This window comes from Heptranchias perlo, chromosome 17, assembly GCF_035084215.1.
Source record: "Heptranchias perlo isolate sHepPer1 chromosome 17, sHepPer1.hap1, whole genome shotgun sequence".
Lineage (NCBI taxonomy): Eukaryota > Metazoa > Chordata > Chondrichthyes > Hexanchiformes > Hexanchidae > Heptranchias > Heptranchias perlo.
Window position 1 is genome coordinate 32839404 of NC_090341.1, and position 19617 is coordinate 32859020.

A 19617-nucleotide genomic window follows, 5' to 3' on the forward strand; every position below is an offset into this window, starting at 1 on the left:
TGAGGAGGACACAAAGAGTCTGCAAAGGGATATAGACAGGTTCAGTGAGTGGGCAAGAAGGTGGCAGATGGAGTATAATGTGAGGAAATGTAAGGTTTTTCACTTCGGTAGGAAGAACCGAAAAGTAGAATATTTTTTAAATGTTGAGAAACTATTAAATGTTGGTGTTCAGAGAGATCTAGGTGTCCTCGTACAAGAAAAACAAAAAGTTAGCATGCAAGTACAGCAAGCAATTAGGAAGGCAAATGGCACATTGGCTTTTATTGCAAGGGGGTTGGAGTACAAGAGCAAGGAAGTCTTACTACGATGTGATCTTACTACATAGGGTTTTGGTGAGACCTCACCCGGAGTACTGTGTACAGTTTTAAGGTCTCCTTAACTAAGGAAGGATATACTTGCCTTAGAGGTGGTGCTTCGAAGATTCACTAGATTGATTCCTGGGATGAGAGGGTTGTCTATGAGGAGAGATTGAGTAGAATGGGCCTATACTGTCTGGAGTTTAGAAGAATGAGAGGTGATCTCATTGAAACATATAAGATTCTGAGGGGGCTTGACAGGGTAGACGCAGAGAGGTTGTTTCCCGTGGCTGAAGAGTCTAGATCTAGGATGCATAGTCTCAGGATAACGGGTCGGCCATTTAAGACTGAGATGAGGAGGAATTTCTTCACTGAGGGTTGTGAATCTTTGGAATTCTCTACCCCAGAGGACTGTAGATGCTGAGTCATTGAGTATGTTCAAGGCTGAGATAGATAGATTTTTGGACTCTAAGGGAATCAAGGGATATGGGGATCGGACAGGAAAGTGGAGTTGAGGTCGAAGATCAGCCATGATCTTATTGAATGGCGGAGCAGGCTCGAGGGGCCGTATGGCCTACTCCTGCTCCTATTTCTTATGTTCTTATTAGCCCCTATATGCCAGGTTACTATTTCATTACATTTCTGTCACAGTTTATTCCCCTCCTCTGATGATGGCACTAACTCATACTAGAGTATGGTACCTCACCCAAGAGATCATTCTTCCTCTGTGAATCTAGACAGCAAGTGTCACCATCTGTTTACATGTAAGCCCAATCCTGTCCTCACCCATTGTTCACAGATCTATGCTTGCTGCAGTGTAAGTGGCCCCACAACAGCTTGAAATGGTTCAAATTTTTCCAAATGCTCTGTTTTGTTCAGTACGCCAGTTTCCAGATTACATTTGCCTCACTTAAATGTTGTGATAAAATGTACCTGCTCATTTGTGGGTGGCTATATTATGTGATCGCCCCAATTTCACCGTCACACTATCCTTCTTCATCTGTGACATTGGATGATCTGGTTTGCAGAGTTGTTTACAACGAGCATCACTGTACCACCAGTCGATTCAGTAACTTTGAAGGAGATCTGAGCCATTTTAATTTTGAAATTGGATTTTGCATCCTTAACCTTTCAGACCAAAAGGCATACTGCCTTCAGCATCTCTCACTCCCAACACATTTCCAGTAAACCACTGATTGCTGGGCTGTAGAATGTCAGATATTGTATTATGGAGCCAATGCCTTAGGTGTGGGTAGGACTAAGCAATTTGCATTTGAAAGAAACTATGTGCCATCTAATGTTATTTTGATTATATTAACGAAGCAACAGATTGCTATATGGATCCCATTTGTAATGTTCTTTATTGCTTGAGAGATTGGAAAGCCAACTTACCACTGATAACAAGAATGTCACTGACAGCTAACCTGTTACATTAATTATGAACATGGTGTGAAATTTGTGTGTTATGTTAATGCCTTCTCAACATGGGGCATAAATGCCTAAACTGAAAGGCATTACACTGGACAATTAATATGGATGTAAACAGATTTTACAAGTACTATACAGTTAGCAAAACAAATGCTGTGACAAGTATAACCGAGCTATTAGCTAAGCATCACTAAAGCTTATGCGAGGATACATTAGATCTTAAGTGTGTTGCTCTTGCATTAGTAATCCCAGGGCCACAGAGTATTTAGTTTTAGTGTTAAAGGAAACCTAGATATTGACCTGTTTATTTGAAATGAAATAATATTTCAACTAAAATGGCAGACAAAAAACTATTATACGAGTATGTTAAGTATCTGTATGCAAAATTGACAACAATTTTCTAGCCTATATAAGTTAAGCCCTACAAATACTTTAATACAATATCTAGGCAACTGAAACTTGCCTAATGAATTCAAAGAAGCAATAAAAATGTAAGGAATTTCTTACTGCTGCAGTAGGTGAGTGCAAAGCTTGTGGGAGGTGGTTTCTAGTGCACAATGTTTGTGAGGGTGGCACAGACTGCAGTCCAGTACAAAGGCACCAGATTTAGCCAGGTTCCAATGAGTGTGAGTTGCTGTGACTTTTTTTACAATCTTACTGGAGGCTGACCTTGTGAATGAATTTGGTCCAATAGATAGATTGAAAGACACATGGGATGAAATTACATCATAAACATACTGCAAGCAGATATTTGCAATACTGAATGACAGGCAGTTGTTGGGCAGGAGTTGAAAGCACAAGGTCCAGGCTGCATTAATGTTTAGAGTGTTAAACTCTTGAGAAAGAAAATAATAACAACATGCCAAGTTAAATTTAAAAATCTGGGACACCATGCTGGATAGGGTAGAAAATTAATGAAACCATGAGTATAGCAGTCCAGACAATTTTAAAAATATCCCACAGAGTTCCTACAATGTAAGAAAAGTTCCATATTGTTTTACTTGTTTGGTTTTCACATATATCCATATTGATCTGAACCTGAATTTAAAGTAGCCCTTATTCTTTGAGTTCAGTTCACAGGAAAGTCAAACTGATCTGTTCTGTTCTGCATTTATATTTCTTTTCAACTCCTTGGTTTATAATTGTGAATACTTGGAGATGATAGACAACCCAATTTGATTGAAGATGAGGATAACAGAAAATGCCTAATCATTTTGGCTTAATTAATGTTCTGCAATATAATTAGGAATATAGACTAAATTTCATGCTGCATTCCACATCTCACCCTACATGCACTATTCAGATGATTTCATACAGCAACCATTTTACAAATGGATAAAAATCAAAATACTCACATAGCACTATTTTAAGCAAAAGTAGATATTCTAAAATCTGCTTCTTTTATGTATTCATTTGTTCACTTCCACCATAATCCCTACACCTTTCCATGTACACAGAATTATAAGAATTCCAAAGTTCACCATTTCAAATTAAAAGCATATGACTTATACCAAGCTTTGTCAGAGTGCTGATTCTCCAGTGAAGAAAGGGAGGTTCCCTTAAATGACGACATAACTGGAAACCTTCCAAATTCGTTGCCAAATGCTGGCTATAAATTTATTTTTTAGGCTGTTTTCAGAATTGTAAACTGTCATATAAAGTCTGAAAGAGAACAATTCCAGCTCATATTGTTTGTGGCATTTTGGGTCACTTTGACCAATCTGAAACACTGAGACCTCCAGAAAGTAAATTGGTCACTTATTCTGGCAGTCAATAAAGAATTTAGGATCATTCTATTCTATTTCTTTTTTAGATCTTGATATTCTGCTCTTGAATAATACTTGATATGAAAACATTCCTTGAAACCGGGAGGGCAGGGCTCCACCCTTCTCCGTAACTGTCACCCGGACAACTCCACAATTGGCAAACAGAGATAGTGTTCAATCAAAGTGTGGCAGGCAGTGCTGCCTTTCCCTCTCTCCGCTTGTTTCCTCATAGAGTTCAATCAAATAGCTTGGCTGAGAAGAACCGACAAAACCCTCTAACTAGTACATGGATTTGTGTTATAGCTACCAAACTCATAGCCCTCTGGTCATGAGGCAAGCACTTTACAACCTGCACTACATGCTGCCCTAAGCTAACCAATTCTCAAAGCCATGTCTTTTCTCAACATCAACAATAAAGCAGTTGCTTTATATTGTAGATCAATTGAAGCCCACACATTGACCTTTTCCACTAACAGAATTAGCTCAGCCAAGAGAAGAAGCAAGTGGAGCCTCATGTTACACGACGATATTGATGTTCAGTGTCACTGGCCTGGAGATTAACATAGAGCCAGAAAGAGATCGGGCGGGGGTGGTGGGGAGGGTTTTCAGACAGGAAACCTGGAACTAAGGGTCTCCCACACATCGTGACGATTGTGACAGTAGGACATTTAAAACATTTTTTCAACAGACCAGATTGACAGGCTGGCTGCCTGTCAAGCAGGAAAGAAGCCAGGAAGAGATCAGAATATTTAGGGTTTGGGTGGGGGAGGTTGGGGAGAGATCAGAATCTTCGGGGTTTGGGTGGGGGAGGTCGGGGAGAGATCAGAATCTTTGGGGTTTGGGTGGGGGAGGTCGGCGAGAGATCAGAATCTTCGGGGTTTGGGTAGTGGTCGGGGAGAGATCAGAATCTTTGGGGTTTGGGTGGTGGGGGTCGGGGAGAGATTGGAGTCTTCGGGGTTTGGGTGGGGAGGTTGGGGGGAGATCAGAATCTTCGGGGTTTGGGTGGTGAAGGTCGGTGAGAGATCAGAATCTTCGGGGTTTGGGTGGTGAAGGTCGATGAGAGATCAGAATCTTCGGGGTTTGGGTGGTGGTCAGGGAGAGATCGGAGTCTTTGGGGTTTGGGTGGTGGTCAGGGAGAGATCAGAATCTTTGGGGTTTGGGTGGGGAGGTCGGGGAGAGATCAGAGTCTTCGGGGTTTGGGTGGGGAGGTTGGGGAGAGATCAGAATCTTCGGGGTTTGGTGGGGGAGGTCGGGGAGAGATCAGAATCTTCGGGGTTTGGGTGGGGAGACTGGGGAGAGATCAGAGTCTTCGGGGTTTGGGTGGGGAGGTTGGGGAGAGATCGGAGTCTTCGGGGTTTGGTGGGGGAGGTCGGGGAGAGATCGGAGTCTTCGGGGTTTGGGTGGGGGAGGTCGGGGAGAGATCGGAGTCTTCGGGGTTTGGGTGGGGAGACTGGGGAGAGATCAGAGTCTTCGGGGTTTGGGTGGGGAGGTTGGGAAGAGATCGGAGTCTTCGGGGTTTGGTGGGGGAGGTCGGGGAGAGATCGGAGTCTTCGGGGTTTGGGTGGGGAGACTGGGGAGAGATCAGAGTCTTCGGGGTTTGGGTGGGGAGGTTGGGGAGAGATCGGAGTCCTCAGGATTTGGGTGGTGGAGGTCGGGGAGAGATCAGAATCTTTGGGGTTTGTGGGGGGCGGTTGGGGAGAGATCGGAATTTTCAGGGTTTGGGTGAGGGAGGTCGGGGAGAGATCGGAGCCTTTGCGGTTTGGGTGGGGGATGTCGTTGAGAGATCGGGGTCTTTGGGGTTTTGGAGGGGGGGCAATCACGGTAGGGGAGAAGGAAATAGCACATCGTGGGTGGGTTGGGGTGCATCAGACATCCTGGGGGGTGGTCGGCCAATCGTTGGGTGTATAAAAGGTAAGCTTGGTGAGCCACGCGAGCACTCCTGCACCTCTTGGCCCACTAGCAGTGCAATAAAAGCACTTACCTCATGGATACGGCCTTCTCACCTCCTTTTACCTGTCGTGATTCCCACGACCCGGGAAACCCATGCTGGAGGTGTTAAATTCGAAGGTCTCTTAAGTTCAATTTAAAATCACCTAATTATCATCTCATAATTAGATAAATTTCTCTGATAAGCACACGCCAGCAGGCACTAATTATTGACCCTCCTCTGCCGAGTAGCTTACACATACACAGCCAAAAGCGCCTCCGTTAAACCCGGAAGTGGGCTCACCGGAGCTGGGTTGTGGTTGCACTGGAAAATTGTGCAACCCACTCTTCTTGGGAGTTAAAATTCCCCCCCCCCCCTTCTGTGCATAGGAGGCATAATGGTGGAGATAGTAAGTGACAAAATGGGGGGGATCTGCACAATATTTTTAAGTAACTTTTAGGCAGACTGGGTAAATATGCTTTTGAAAATTAGCTTCAGCCAGCAGTATTTCAGGGCAAAGCTAATTGTTTCCATGCCAAGGCTGACTAATTTATATAACTGGCTGCAGAATCAGACCACGGCTATGGGCGATGTCTGGAACTCCCTCCCCAAAACCCCCCTGACTCTCCAATTCTCTCTACACTTTTCAAAAACTTTCTATTCAAACAAGCCTTTGGTCAACCATTGTAATTTCTCCCTCCATGTCTTGGAACATATCCCCTTACCTTCTGTAAAGCACCTTAGAACATTTTCTACATTAAAAACACAATATGAATGCAAGTTGTTATTGAACGATTCCCTTTGTGTCAACATACCTGGTCAAAAATTAAGTCAAAGATTTCATGAAATAAAAACACAAAAAGCTGGAAATACACAGTCTAACAGACAGCTTCTCTAATATGAAAAGGCAGGGTAATGTTTTCTGATGAAGGTTTCACATGCCTGAAATGTCATAATGTGGCCTAGAAATTTGACTCTTTTTTCAGGCACGAAATGGGTGGCTAATATGGCGGGCAGTGTGCATGCCTGTCCCGCACTGGAAATATGCTGCATACCATGTTGGATTGGGCGTCCCATTGGCATCCAGGGCTTTTGCTGGAAGCATGCATAAACTTCTTTATCAAATTTAAATAAGGGAAGTATGCTGGTTGTAGGAGCCTTTTGCGAAATTGGTCTGCCCCAGTACCTGATTCACCATCTGATAAACTTGCCCAGCAACTCATAATGCTAACAGTCCAGGAGGACCCTGCAGGAACGCTATTTAAAGGGCCATCCCCTTTATGCAGGATAGTTGCTGGTTTGTCCTGTTAGGTTGCTGCTCAACTTCTCGGCCTGATTTTGGCAATTTTCTCCATTGCACAATTGAATTGTGAGTTCTGGGAAGAATGTTTTGCCAGTGCTGGATGGCTTGTCTGCTTGTAAATATTTTATTTCCTTCATGGGTGGTCTGTTAGGCCTGCCTTTGGGGCTGGAAGAGGAGGGGAAGCAGTGGAGAAGACCGGAACAAGCAGGAACAGCTGAGAGAAGAGGGAGGAAGAGGAGGCCACTGCGCTGGAGGTCCTACCCACAGCAGGGGTGGGGCAGCAGTACACAACTCCGAGATGTCACTTCAGGCAACAGTTTTCATACCTCAACCTGACAGCGGAGCAATGTGTGAGGTGCCTGCATTTTATCAGAGAGGCTGTAATGAGCTCTGTCACTTGCTGCATCTACAACTGGAGCCCGAAACCACGTCAAGGTCACTGAATTTCTATGCCACAGGGTTGTTCCAGGCTGCAGCAGGTGAAATCAGCAACATCTCAGAGTTCGCTGTACACTGCTGCATCACGCCCTGCCCCCTGCACACCTGTTTCCGGGCACATTCGAACCTCTAGGCTTTTCTCTTTACAGATGCTGACTGACCTCCTGTGTATTTCCAGCTTTTTCTGTTTTTATTTCAGATTTCCAGCATCGGCGGTGTTTCCTTTTTGTTTCAAAGGTTGCTTGTTGGCTAGGATTAACTGTTTGATATGTTAGCATATGAACAGACATCACTCCAATGGCTGAACCATTAAAAGGAAATGTTTGCAGGAAGGGAACATTAACACCTTTCCCTACAGGGTGCGAGTTGTGTTGTGCTTTCAGGTTTGCTGTGAACTTTAAAGGCATGGCTGTAACTTGAAAGATTTCCCATGGCATAAAAATACAGCTTTTGTTGTTCAGTTTTAGTTTTATGTAGAGATGTGGGGGGTGGTGGTAGATTTCCAGACATGGAACAGGCGGAATGCCTGCCTGTTCCTGCCAGTGGGATGCCCGGTCTATTTTGAGGACCTCATTACCATATCACCAATGAGCTGCATGCCCTAAATGGGCATTCTGCTGCAGCTCTCTGGCTCTGGGCTGGCGCTATGTCGGGTGGCCTGGATGCAGGCAGGTAGTTTCAGATGGGGGTGAATTGATCATGGAGGCCAGGGGGGAGGGGGAACAAGAGTCAGCAATGGCCCATTGTATTCTTGTGGAGCCCGCAGGAGCACTCCTGCTCATCCTGAGCCCTCAAAAATAATTCTGTACTTACCTTTTGATCTTATGAAGGTCACAGGACACCAATTGGCATGTTGTATTGAGGCTCCCATGTGATTCAGTCGGGTGGCCTGGTCGCCCAGCAAAAGTCCCCCCGATCCGAGTGGGAATGGAGCAGTAATTCCAGCAGTGCTATTTTAGAGGCATTACCGCCCCGTTTCCATTGGGTGGAGCGATTAAAATCATCCCTGTGAACTCTGTGGATTGCAACTTTGCTCCATTTATGTACATGATGTGGAGATGCCGGTGATGGACTGGGGTGGACAAATGTAAGGAATCTTACAACACCAGGTTATAGTCCAACAAATTTATTTTAAAATCACAAGCTTTCGGAGATTATCTCCTTCGTCAGATGAATGAATGAAAAGGTTCTCAAATCGCATATCTTATACTATGTTGGGACAGCATCACACCAATCAAAAGGTGTCGTTGTTATTCAAACAGGCCAGTCACGGAGAACAGCACGTCCCAGTACACTCGATATACATTGTGTCTATTACACAGGCAGGCAGAAAGAAACTCAAAATGGCAGAGAGAGAGAGAGAGAGAATTTTTAAAAACATATAAATTTTTTCCCCCTTTTTGCTGGTGGGGTTACGTGTAGTGTGACATGAACCCAAGATCCCGGTTGAGGCCGTCCTCATGGGTGCACTCTGCAAGACTTGCCAGATCATCGACACGGATACCACCATCACACGAGAGGACACCACCCACCAGGTACATGGTTCATACTCCTGTGACTCGGCCAACGTTGTTTACCTCATACGTTGCAGGAAAGGATGCCCCGGAGCATGGTACATTGGCGAGACCATGCAGACGCTGCGACAACGGATGAACGGACACCGCGCAACAATCGCCAAACAGGAGGGTTCCCTCCCAGTCGGGGAACACTTTAGCAGTCAAGGACATTCAGCCACCGATCTTCGGGTAAACGTTCTCCAAGGCGGCCTTCGAGACACACGACAACGCAAAATCATCGAGCAGAAGTTGATAGCCAAGTTCCGCACCCATGAGGACGGCCTCAACCGGGATCTTGGGTTCATGTCACGCTACACGTAACCCCACCAGCAAAAAGGGGGAAAAAATTTATATGTTTTTAAAAATTCTCTCTCTCTCTCTCTCTGCCATTTTGAGTTTCTTTCTGCCTGCCTGTGTAATAGACACAATGTATATCGAGTGTACTGGGACGTGCCGTTCTCCGTGACTGGCCTGTTTGAATAACAACGACACCTTTTGATTGGTGTGATGCTGTCCCAACATAGTATAAGATATGCGATTTGAGAACCTTTTCATTCATTCATCTGACGAAGGAGATAATCTCCGAAAGCTTGTGATTTTAAAATAAATTTGTTGGACTATAACCTGGTGTTGTAAGATTCCTTCCATTTATGTACAGAAGAGTCTTTCATCTAAAGTCTTGTTGTTTACGAAGCTGTACAAGAAATACATTCTTATAAGGGAATTTTAATCCCTTGTGGATGGATTCTACCTCTATTGTTTTAGGTATTGTCTTTCCAGTAATTTTTTGTGTCTTACTGCTTTGTATAATCTGTAAATAAATCTAAAATTAGCTTGTAAATAATGTGGAGGATAGTAACAGACTTCAGGAGGACATGGAAAGACTGGTGAAATAGGCAGACACATGACAGATGAAATTTAACGCAGAGAAGGGTGAAGTGATATATTTTGGTAGGAAGAATGAGGAGAGGCAATATGAGATAAATGGTACAATTTTAAAGGGAGTGCAGGAACAGAGAGACCTGGGTGTGTATGTTTACAAATCTTTGAGGGTGGCAGGACAAGTTGAGAAGGCTGTTAAAAAAGCAGATGGGATCCTGAGCTTTATTTATAGAGGCAGAGAGTACAAAAGCAAGGAAGTTATGCTAAACCTTTATAAAGCACTGGTTAGGCCTCAGCTGAAGTATTGGGCTCTATTTTAGCACCCACAATCGGGTGCGTTCCTGGCGGGGGGGGGCTCCGAAAATCGGGGATTCCCGGGGGTGTGTGGGGGGGGGGGGTCGAGAGCCCTGCTCCAACCCGCCCACTTCCGGGTTTCCCACAGACGCGCTGACATGCGGACACAGCCCCCGCATGTGGGACTCCCGCCGGCAATTAAATCTGGCGGGGTGACACTTATAGTACTCATTAACGTATTTCAGGTCGTTTGGAGACCTGATTAACATAACATTTCAGGAGGGATGGGATTTTGCAAACAACTGGGACTGTTTCCCGTACTGGGGGAAACACTCCCAGTTCAAATGGACGTGTTGCAGCCATCAGCCTGTGGCAGCTGCAAAGGTCCATTTGACAGATGGGGCAGGGGAGACCCTCACTCATTGCAAGAGGCCACTCTGTCACTTTGGACAAAGTTTGGCCTCCACCACCCTCCTCCTAACAACAAAATTCACCAACTTGCACAATTACCCTGGGGTCCAGACACATGTACCTACCTTGCGGACCCCCTCAGATGTACATCTTCCGGATGGGGGCCGCCGTAGATGCAGTCATGACCTCCTCGGAGGGCGAACAGCATCACCAGCCTCGCCGGCCACGCCGTCCACCTCTGACACATGGAGCTCCACAACACAGTGCTGTGACACATCCACCTGCACAGCAGGAGGGAGGGCAACCGCAGAGATAGATGCGTCGCCACAGGGTCCACAGACCGAGGCTCAGCTTCCTGGACCTCTCTGAGCAGCAGTGCACACGGAGGCTCAGGGTCACTCGACATGCAGTCGTGGACATCTGCAGCCTCCTTCATGCTGAGCTGCTCCTGGCTGGCCCGAGCACCATCTTCTTACCTGTCGCTGTCAAAGTCACCACTGTCCTCAATACCTTCTCCTCCGCATCCTTCCAGGGTGCCACCGGGGACATCGCCGACATCTCTCAGTCATCTGCACAAAAGAGCCCTGCAAATAAACCTACACCCACTCTGCAGTGACACAATGGGCGGCATCAGATGTGGGTCTTCATTGTGATCCTCAGGAAAGGGTATTATTGCACAAACCAGACAAGATTCGCAAAGACGTGACAGTAGTGGTGCCAATATAATGTGTGATGTGAGTTGTTCAGAAATTCAATATAAGTAAAAATAACAATAACAAACCCTCAAACACCCTTGTGCATCCCCTTCATGCTCACGACACGTTTGCCTTACGCTGCCTACTGCACATATGTGATGCATGCCCTGTGGCTGCAGCACAGGTAGTGGCAGGTTGAGTTAGGCTGACTGTGAAAGAGATGCATGAGAGGGTGAGTATGAGACAGAGCCATGAGATTGTATGAGGATTGGGTTGAGTGGTAGTGGCGGGATGAGTACTGGCGAGGTGAGTAAGTGCAGGTAAGATGAGGATGAGGTTTGAGTGGGTGTGAGGGGTGATGTGACAGAGTTGTGTTGGCAGTGCAGAAGGAGGTGTGGGGTGGGGGCGGTGATGTGGCAGACGGAGTGTAGGGGAATGAGTAAGTGTACTCACTTTGGTTGACCTACTGAGGTCATTGCAGCGCCTCCTGCACTGTATGCAAGTGGGCGATATGTTGGTGGTGCAGGTGACCTCATCTGCCACCTCGAGCCAGGCCTTCTTGGTGGCAGAGGCAGGCCGCTTCCTCCCGCCCGCCGGGGGGAAGATCTCTGTCCTCCCCCTCCTCCTCACCCCATCCAATGATACCTGGAGTGAGGCATCATTAAACCTGGGAGCAGCCTTCCCCCTGGGCTGCTCCATGCTGTAATTTTTCCTATTTCTTGCAGCATCAGTCCGTGGAGGACTGCCCCTTTAAATAGGGCTCCTCCAGCTGACAGACCTTACTGCGCATGCGCAGTCTGCCCACCGCGCAGCTCAGCAGCGGGGAACCCGGAACAAGAGGTAAGTGGATCCAATCAGCCTGCGATTGCGCGCAGGGCAAACTGATTTCACTGGACGCGTTACCCACGCGCCCAATAGCCCCCCCTCCGCGAACCCACCGCCGTGGTAATATCGGGCCCATTGTGTTCAATTCTGGGCACCACACTTTAAGAAAAGATGTTAAGGCCTTAGAAAGGGTGCGGAAGAGATTTACTAGAATGGTATCAGGGATGAGAGATTTCAGTTATGAGGAGAGACTGGAGAAGCTGGGGTTGTTCTCCTTCGAACAGAGAAGTTTAAGAGGAGATTTGGTAGAGGTAAATCATGGACTGTTTTGATAGAGTAAATAAGGAGAAACCATTTTCAGTTGCAGGAGGGTCGGAACCAGAGTACACAGATTTAAGGTAATTGGCAAAAGAATCAGAGGCGACATGAGGAAATATTTTTTTAATGCAGAGAGTTGTTATGATCTGGAATTCACTGCCTGAAAGGATGGTGGAAGCAGATTCAATTACAACTTTGAAAAGGGAATTGGATAAATGCTTGAAGGGAGCAAATTTACTGGGCTATGGGGAAAGAGCAGGGGAATGTGACTAAATGGATAACACTTTCAAAGAGCCGGCACAGTCAAGATGGGCTCAATGGCCACCTTCTGCGCTGTAACACACTATGATACCATGATGCTATATATGTTAAATTACATAGAATTACTTAGAATATGCAGTTCTGAAACAGGCTATTCGGCCCAACAGGTCCATGCCGGTGTTTATGCTGCACACGAGCCACTTCCCACCCTTCTTCGTGTAACCCCATCAATTGGCTCAGTTGGTAGCACTAAGTCACAATGTTGTAGGTTCAAGCGTCACTCTATGACTTGAGCACATAATCTCAGTTGACACAACAGTGCAGTACTGATGGAGTGCTGCATTGTCAGAGGTGCTTTCTTTTCAGATGAGATGTTAAATTTAGGCCCCACCTGCCTGTTCAGGTGGACATTAAAGCTGCCTTGACATTATTTGAAGAAGAACAGAGAAGCTTTCCCAGTGTCCTGGCCAATACTTATCTCTCAACCAACACCACCAAAACAGATTGCCTGGTCATTTACCTCATTTGCGGTTTGTGAGGCCTTGCTGTGTGCTATTTGGCCACCACATTTGCCCACATAAAAACAGTGACACCCATTCAAAAGTAAGTATTTGGCTGTGAAGTGCTATGGGAAATCCTGAGCATATCAAAGATGTTAAATAAATGCAAGTTCTTTGCCTGGTACCATAGTATTTTCTGCCTTTCGAAAGAGATAAGGATAACTTAACGGGCATCCGACATGGTCTCCATTAGTTGAAATCACAATAAAGAGTTAACTGTTAATCCAGGGCACATTATCTTAGACAGGGCATGTATAAGGGTGAAGATTTTGGGTCATAGGAAACTTAGTCTGATTATGGAAATCACACAAGTGTTGGGAACAAGTGTTAACTGGGAACAGTAGATTTTCCTGAATACAAATGGACTAAATCAGTCGAAATTAGGCATCATCATAATGCAATATGGGTGTGCTCCAATGTAGCATTGAATTGTAAAATGCTGATTTATGTTCTCAATTGCCCACATGGTGAGTTCCCAGCCTTGATTGTGCCATCAAGAGGTGTTAAAGAAATGGATGGTGCTTCCCTGAGTAAGAAATGAAGGAAAAAATAAATCGAAGTGATAACTAGTTATAAAGCATCAATGATAGAGAACTAAGAACAGTTTGTCTGTCTATTCTCTGTCAGGGAATGGTGTGTGGCTTGGGGGACCAAAGAACAGAGGAAAAGTAAGTAATAAAAATAAAACTGCTAACAGTAGGGAATCAAAGTCAATCGAGTTTAATCGGCACACTCAATTGGGTTTCAGACGCAAGACACCAGAATAAAAAATTAAAATGCCAAGTGCTTTCCTATTGTTATCACCCCCACACTCATGTATTTTAAATCTTCATTTTGTGCCATTCTCAAACAAAATACAGTGATATTGGAAAAAGAATAATGTGATTATACATGGGGCAGAATTGATTGAGTTGATTGCAGTGCAGTCCTCTGATTAAGTCTGGAACAACTTGGTGTTTCGCAAAAGAATTGATTGAAATCTATGAAAAGGAAACAAAATCCCAGTTGAACTGGAACTTGGGCTATACAGTGGTTTCAGTAACTAAAATGAACCACTTAATACTGAACCTGCTCAAAACACGCACACTGAAATTGGCGTATACATGCATTCAGCATAAACTATTATTAAGGACAGCTTCCTTGGTGCGTACACACTCATTACAGAAGCGAAGCAATTTCCTGACAGAAATCTGCAGATTTACAAACAACAGGTTAAAAGGAAAATATCACCCATTATAATTGTCAATCTTTTTTTTAATTGGCATTGTTTGAGAATATTTATATTTCAGTCAATTTATCTGAAGTTTTACTTTCAAAAGCAGAAAATAAACCAGTGGCAATTGTACTGACATTGCAAATTGAAGTGAAAATGCAAAGTCATTTAATATTGTATTTTCATTAAGATTCAAAGTACCTGACTGTATGATGGAATTTAACAGTAGGATGGGAGGGGGAAATGCAGAATCCAGAAATGCTGTTAATGCTAATAGTTTTGGAGCCTGAAGAATGATTCAAGCGTACAACTCATCTACTGGGATGCTCGGCCATTTTATTCTGTTATTAACTAATAAATTCATCAAAGCTGTAAGAAGAGAAATTAGTTCAAGACACAGCCATTTCAGTTGTTTTGTTTACGGAAGAGGTGAATTCTAATCGAAGCATCAAAGTTCTACCCTAATGTTTAATAGTTGAGCACTTCTCTGCCAATTGTCAGATGTTAATGTAATTAATTATGAAAACTATCTGAACTTATCCAATTTTGAAGATGTGCTCTGTTAAATTTCATTGGGATTCAGTCCATGTAGATGGAACAAATGGAAGAGATTCATACCATACTTAATAATTAACTGGATGCACCAAGCTTGCATCATGATCGATGTCCACATTTCTAAACAAAAAGTGGAGATGCCGGTGATGGACTGGGGTGGACAAATGTAAGGAGTCGCACAACACCAGGTTATAGTCCAACAGCTTTATTTGAAATCGAAAGCTTGTGATTTCAAATAAAGCTGTTGGACTATAATCTGGTGTTGTGCGACTCCTTACTAAACAAAAAGAACATGGATGGAGAGCTACCATATCAAAAAGGCTCTGAAGTGTATACAACAAAGTGATTTACTTTAACTTGTGCTCGTTTATCATACAGAAGTATGTATAAGAAAGCTTTGTTTTGTTGATTTGTAAAATTCTGCCCTGAGGTTGAAAATTAAAATATATTAGTTGGTCTGTTCTAACCAGCAGCTTCACAGTACTAATGTACTGTATCAGTAAGGGAGGAGGCTCATGTGGAGCATAATGCCGACGTAGGCCAGTTAGGCCAAATAGCCTGGAAAAATGCAGGCGAGCTAGGAAATTATGCAAGGAGTAGGTAAATCCCCTGAAACAGGGTTAGGGAATAACAATGGGAAAGATGTGAATCATTCAAAGGTTATGTACTTTACCCCAGAGCCACACCTTATCAGGGGGAAAATGCAAATTCTCTGTTAGGCATCGCAATTTGGAACTGGTAGAACACCAGGGAACTATAGATTCCATTAGCCAACTTACTTATTTAGGGGTTCCTAACAGTAACTTTAAGTAGTCAGTGAAAGAGTGGAGAGTGCGGGTTACCTTAGCCTAGTTATTCTGCTTCATTCGGGGTTTCTATTCATCGTGTAGCAAACCAAGAAGGTTTGTATTAAGTCCATCTAAGAATCATCAAGCTATCCTCACGTACAGTGATTTTTCTACTGTTTAACAAAACATGAACGACAGCAATAAAACAGTTGTTATAGGCAGCTCACTGTGGGGCCCACCGTTTCCCAAAGCCAGCCTGCACGTCTTGAAGGGGAGGTGGAGTTTCATCGGTAGTGTGTGGAAAGCACCTTTCTGTAGCAACAAGCACAATGGTATTGGCTAAGGCACCGCAATTTTTGGATACTTCTGACAAGTTGCTTATTGAACAATTCAGTGCCAGGAAGGAGGTCCTTTTTATTTCAGATGACAGATAGGTGCCACACTAAATAAGTCAGCAGGCTTGGAAAAATGGGCAGTAAGCAAACAAAAATCAGTTCCTTTGAATTCTATCCTTCTCCACTTCCACTTTATAATTTGTTCCTCTGTTATATTGCTCTCTATGCTGAATTACTATGCCCATGTTGTCCTCCTTGATAAGATAGAGAGACAGGTCCCTGCAGACATTTCTTGGTCTTCATCATTCTAACTCCAAATTATCTGACATGCTTTGTGGGCTGGATAGGACTCCCTGATGATTTGTCAGCATTTAGTACTTAGTGCCAGCATCTCCTATTAGCACTGTTTACATATTTGGAGTTCTTCCAGACTGACTCCAAATTCCCTGCTGATCTTAATTAAAGCCTGCACATCTGACGTTAAAGTTGAACCAATTTCATTGGAATTCAGTCCATGTAGACGGAACAAATGTAATGAAACAAATGGAAGAGACTCCTACTATACTTAATAATTAACTGGATGCACCAAGATTGCATCATGATCAATGTCCACTTTTCTAAACAAAAAGAACATGGATGGAGAGCTACCATATCAAAAGGCCCTGAAGTGTAAACAACAAAGTGATTTACTTTAACTTGTGCTCGTTTATCATACAGAAGTATGTATAAGAAAGCTTTGTTTTGATGATTTGTAAAATTCTGCCCTGGGGTTGAAAATTAAAATATATTAGTTGGTCTGTTCTACCCAGCAGCTTCACAGTACTAATGTACTGTATCAATAGGAGAGGAGGCTTGTGTGGTGCATAAATGCCGACATAGGCCAGTTGGGCCAAATGGCCAGTTTCTGTGCTGTAGTTTCGATGTAACTCGATGTAAATAAACCATAAGGCTTTATTCTCTAAATTAAAGGCTTTGTCATTCAGGCATACAAGAAAATATTGACCGGCAACAAAAGAAGGGAAAATAGAGTAGAGCAACCCATTGAAATGATCTGGCTCCCAGTCTTGGAGTAAGCCAGGCTAGTTCACAGTATATGGATTATTTTCACACTGATGTATATCAACAAGGCCTTCTCTGAATCCAACATTTCTTTTGAGTTTCTCTACATGCTATCGGGTTCACTAACTTCTCAAAATTGTCAGGCATGAGGTGTACTTTTGGAATGGGGCAGGTCCTCCTGTAACTTTTCTTCTTCACCTCTCTTCTCCAAGTTGGGACATTCATGTCAGATGCCTTCCAGCAGCCTAAAAGCACACCATAAAAATATCTAGGATTCGAAGTCAAGATCCCCTGACTCATGAGGCCCTCTCCTGTTACAGCTATCACGTTAATGTAAGTAAACACCTCTCTTTTTAATCTATCTCTTTAAAAAAAAAGTAGTCCATGAACTGCCAGATGGGGTCATAGATTCTTCCCACACCAGGCCAATCTTTCTTCAATAATATTCCATTATTAATTTGAGGTTTAACATTTCCTGTACTACAATGGAGCAAACATTTTCTTCCACCAATTTGGCATGTCAGATGAGGAGTTGGTACTGGTCATGATGTTTGAAGAATCTCTCTTTTTGGCACTACCATTAGGAGTCCAAAAGGAGAGATTTTCTTCTTGTTTTCCAACATAAATACCAATGATAGTCTTGTATATCGCAGGTTGAGAATAATGCAACAACCGAAAAATTAAATTTGAAAATTTTGGTTTTGCTGTGACTTCATGTGTTTATCAAAGTAAGGGAGGTCAATGCTGGAAAATTAATACTTTCCCCCCAATTTTTAGGTATCCAGTATCAAAAGCAAGCATGCCCAGATCAGACATAGCATGGTTAAATGCAGAGTGTCACAACTATTGTGCCCCAGCTGCTGACTCAGAAAAGCACCCACTACAACACCGGTGTAATTATTTTCCTAAACAAACTATTCTTATTGTCAGATTGTTAATTTAGTGCCAACCTGTGTCAAACAGCAGGTAGCTTTGTACCGTGTATCTGCTTCCACTAGTAAATGGGCTGAGCAGATGCAAACTCATTTCATGTAGGACCTTTCCAGCGAGCAGAGACTTTCATTGCATCAGTCTGGACTGCAGCCAAATCTAGGAGTCTTGGAAGTAAAAAGACAATATTCCATAGTGTCCAGGAGTGTCCAAACTACGCTCCATGGGGATATGGAGTCCCACAGCACAATGGATACAGTCCTCAAGTCTCAGGTAATTCGGTCCCATTTGTGCTTATATTTCTTATTTACTACTTTGTTCTGTTTGAATTTTGTGGCTCTGAAAGCTTGGAAAGAGCTGTTCCAGTATTCTTGCCTATTGATGAACAAATGGCAGGTACAGTGGTTATGGTGCTAGGCTAGCAACTCAGAGATTATAAATTCAAATCCCGCCATGGTAATTTGTGAAACTGAATTCACTAAATCTGGTAACTTGTGGGCTAGAAATGGAAGAAAATGACAGTGACAGCTGCTAAGAAAACCCCAAAAAGTTTACTGATGTCCTTCAGGGAAGGGAAGAGAGCTTGCCACCCATACCTGGACTGGCCGACATGTGACTCTAGTCCCAGTCTATAAGGTTGACTCTTAATACTCTTAGGGCAGCTAGGGATGGGCAATAAATGGTGTTTTGTTGCCCAGAGGGCATTCAGATATAAAAATCCAGAATCAGAACAGCAGGATCTGTTAGTATCAGCAACTTGAGATGTATGGAAATTAAAATGACGATGGATTCAAATTTTACAAGGTAAATTCACAGGGAGTCACACTTGGAGGGAATGCAGGTCAGAGAACCAGCGTTATAATGTTGTACTTCTTTCTCAGACCTGCATTCTTTTTGAGCACAGCCCCATGCTGGGATTGCGAGATTTGTTAATTTTTCCTCATCTGTGGGTCCTGAGGCTCCATTATACACATTATGTGGCCTATGAAGACAATAAGCTTGGACTCGCCTACTCTAATCCACTGTAACAACAAGTCCTCCAAACAAATTTAACAATATATACACAAAGGGAAAATATATGCTTTAAATATATCCTTTACAGTACTTACCCCTCGCTATTTAAAAAAAACTCCAAATGTTACACGACTGAGTGAATGTTAAAACAAGATTGAAATACAGATTGTAATATGGAGCTTTGACTTTGAATGTAGAATAATCAAGTAATAACTAGCAAATCTCCCATGGTGTTGCTTACATGTGGTCTCGGATCTGGCGCACGATTGTGATGTTTAACTGCATGTTTTTTAATGCACGACTGAAGTACTCCTTGTGTTAATGTGATAAAATAAGACAAAACCAGATAATCGTAGCAGCTTGTAAACTTTGAAGTGTGACAGATGCATGTTAGACACAGGATTTTTACATAACATACCAGAGATTTCATGTTATGTTTTTTTGCAGAGATTTGGAGGTTACTCTGCTTTTGGGGGGAGAGGGAGACGACTGCTGGTGTCGGGAGAGATATGCATAATTACTGAAAGAATTTGGAAAGAAGTTTGTGAGAAACAAGAAAACAAATTCACTGTTACATTTCAAGTATTCACTGTCCCAGATAAAAGCTTCTTTGGCTTTTTGTCGCTGGCATTCCTCAGCAACACCTTGGTCATTGCTGTAATGGGGAGGAGGAGAGGTGGGCTTTCAAATAGCAAGCCCTGACAAGAATGGCCAGCCTTGCTGTCAAATCAATAAAAAAATTTGACCATGCTCTAAAATGTAG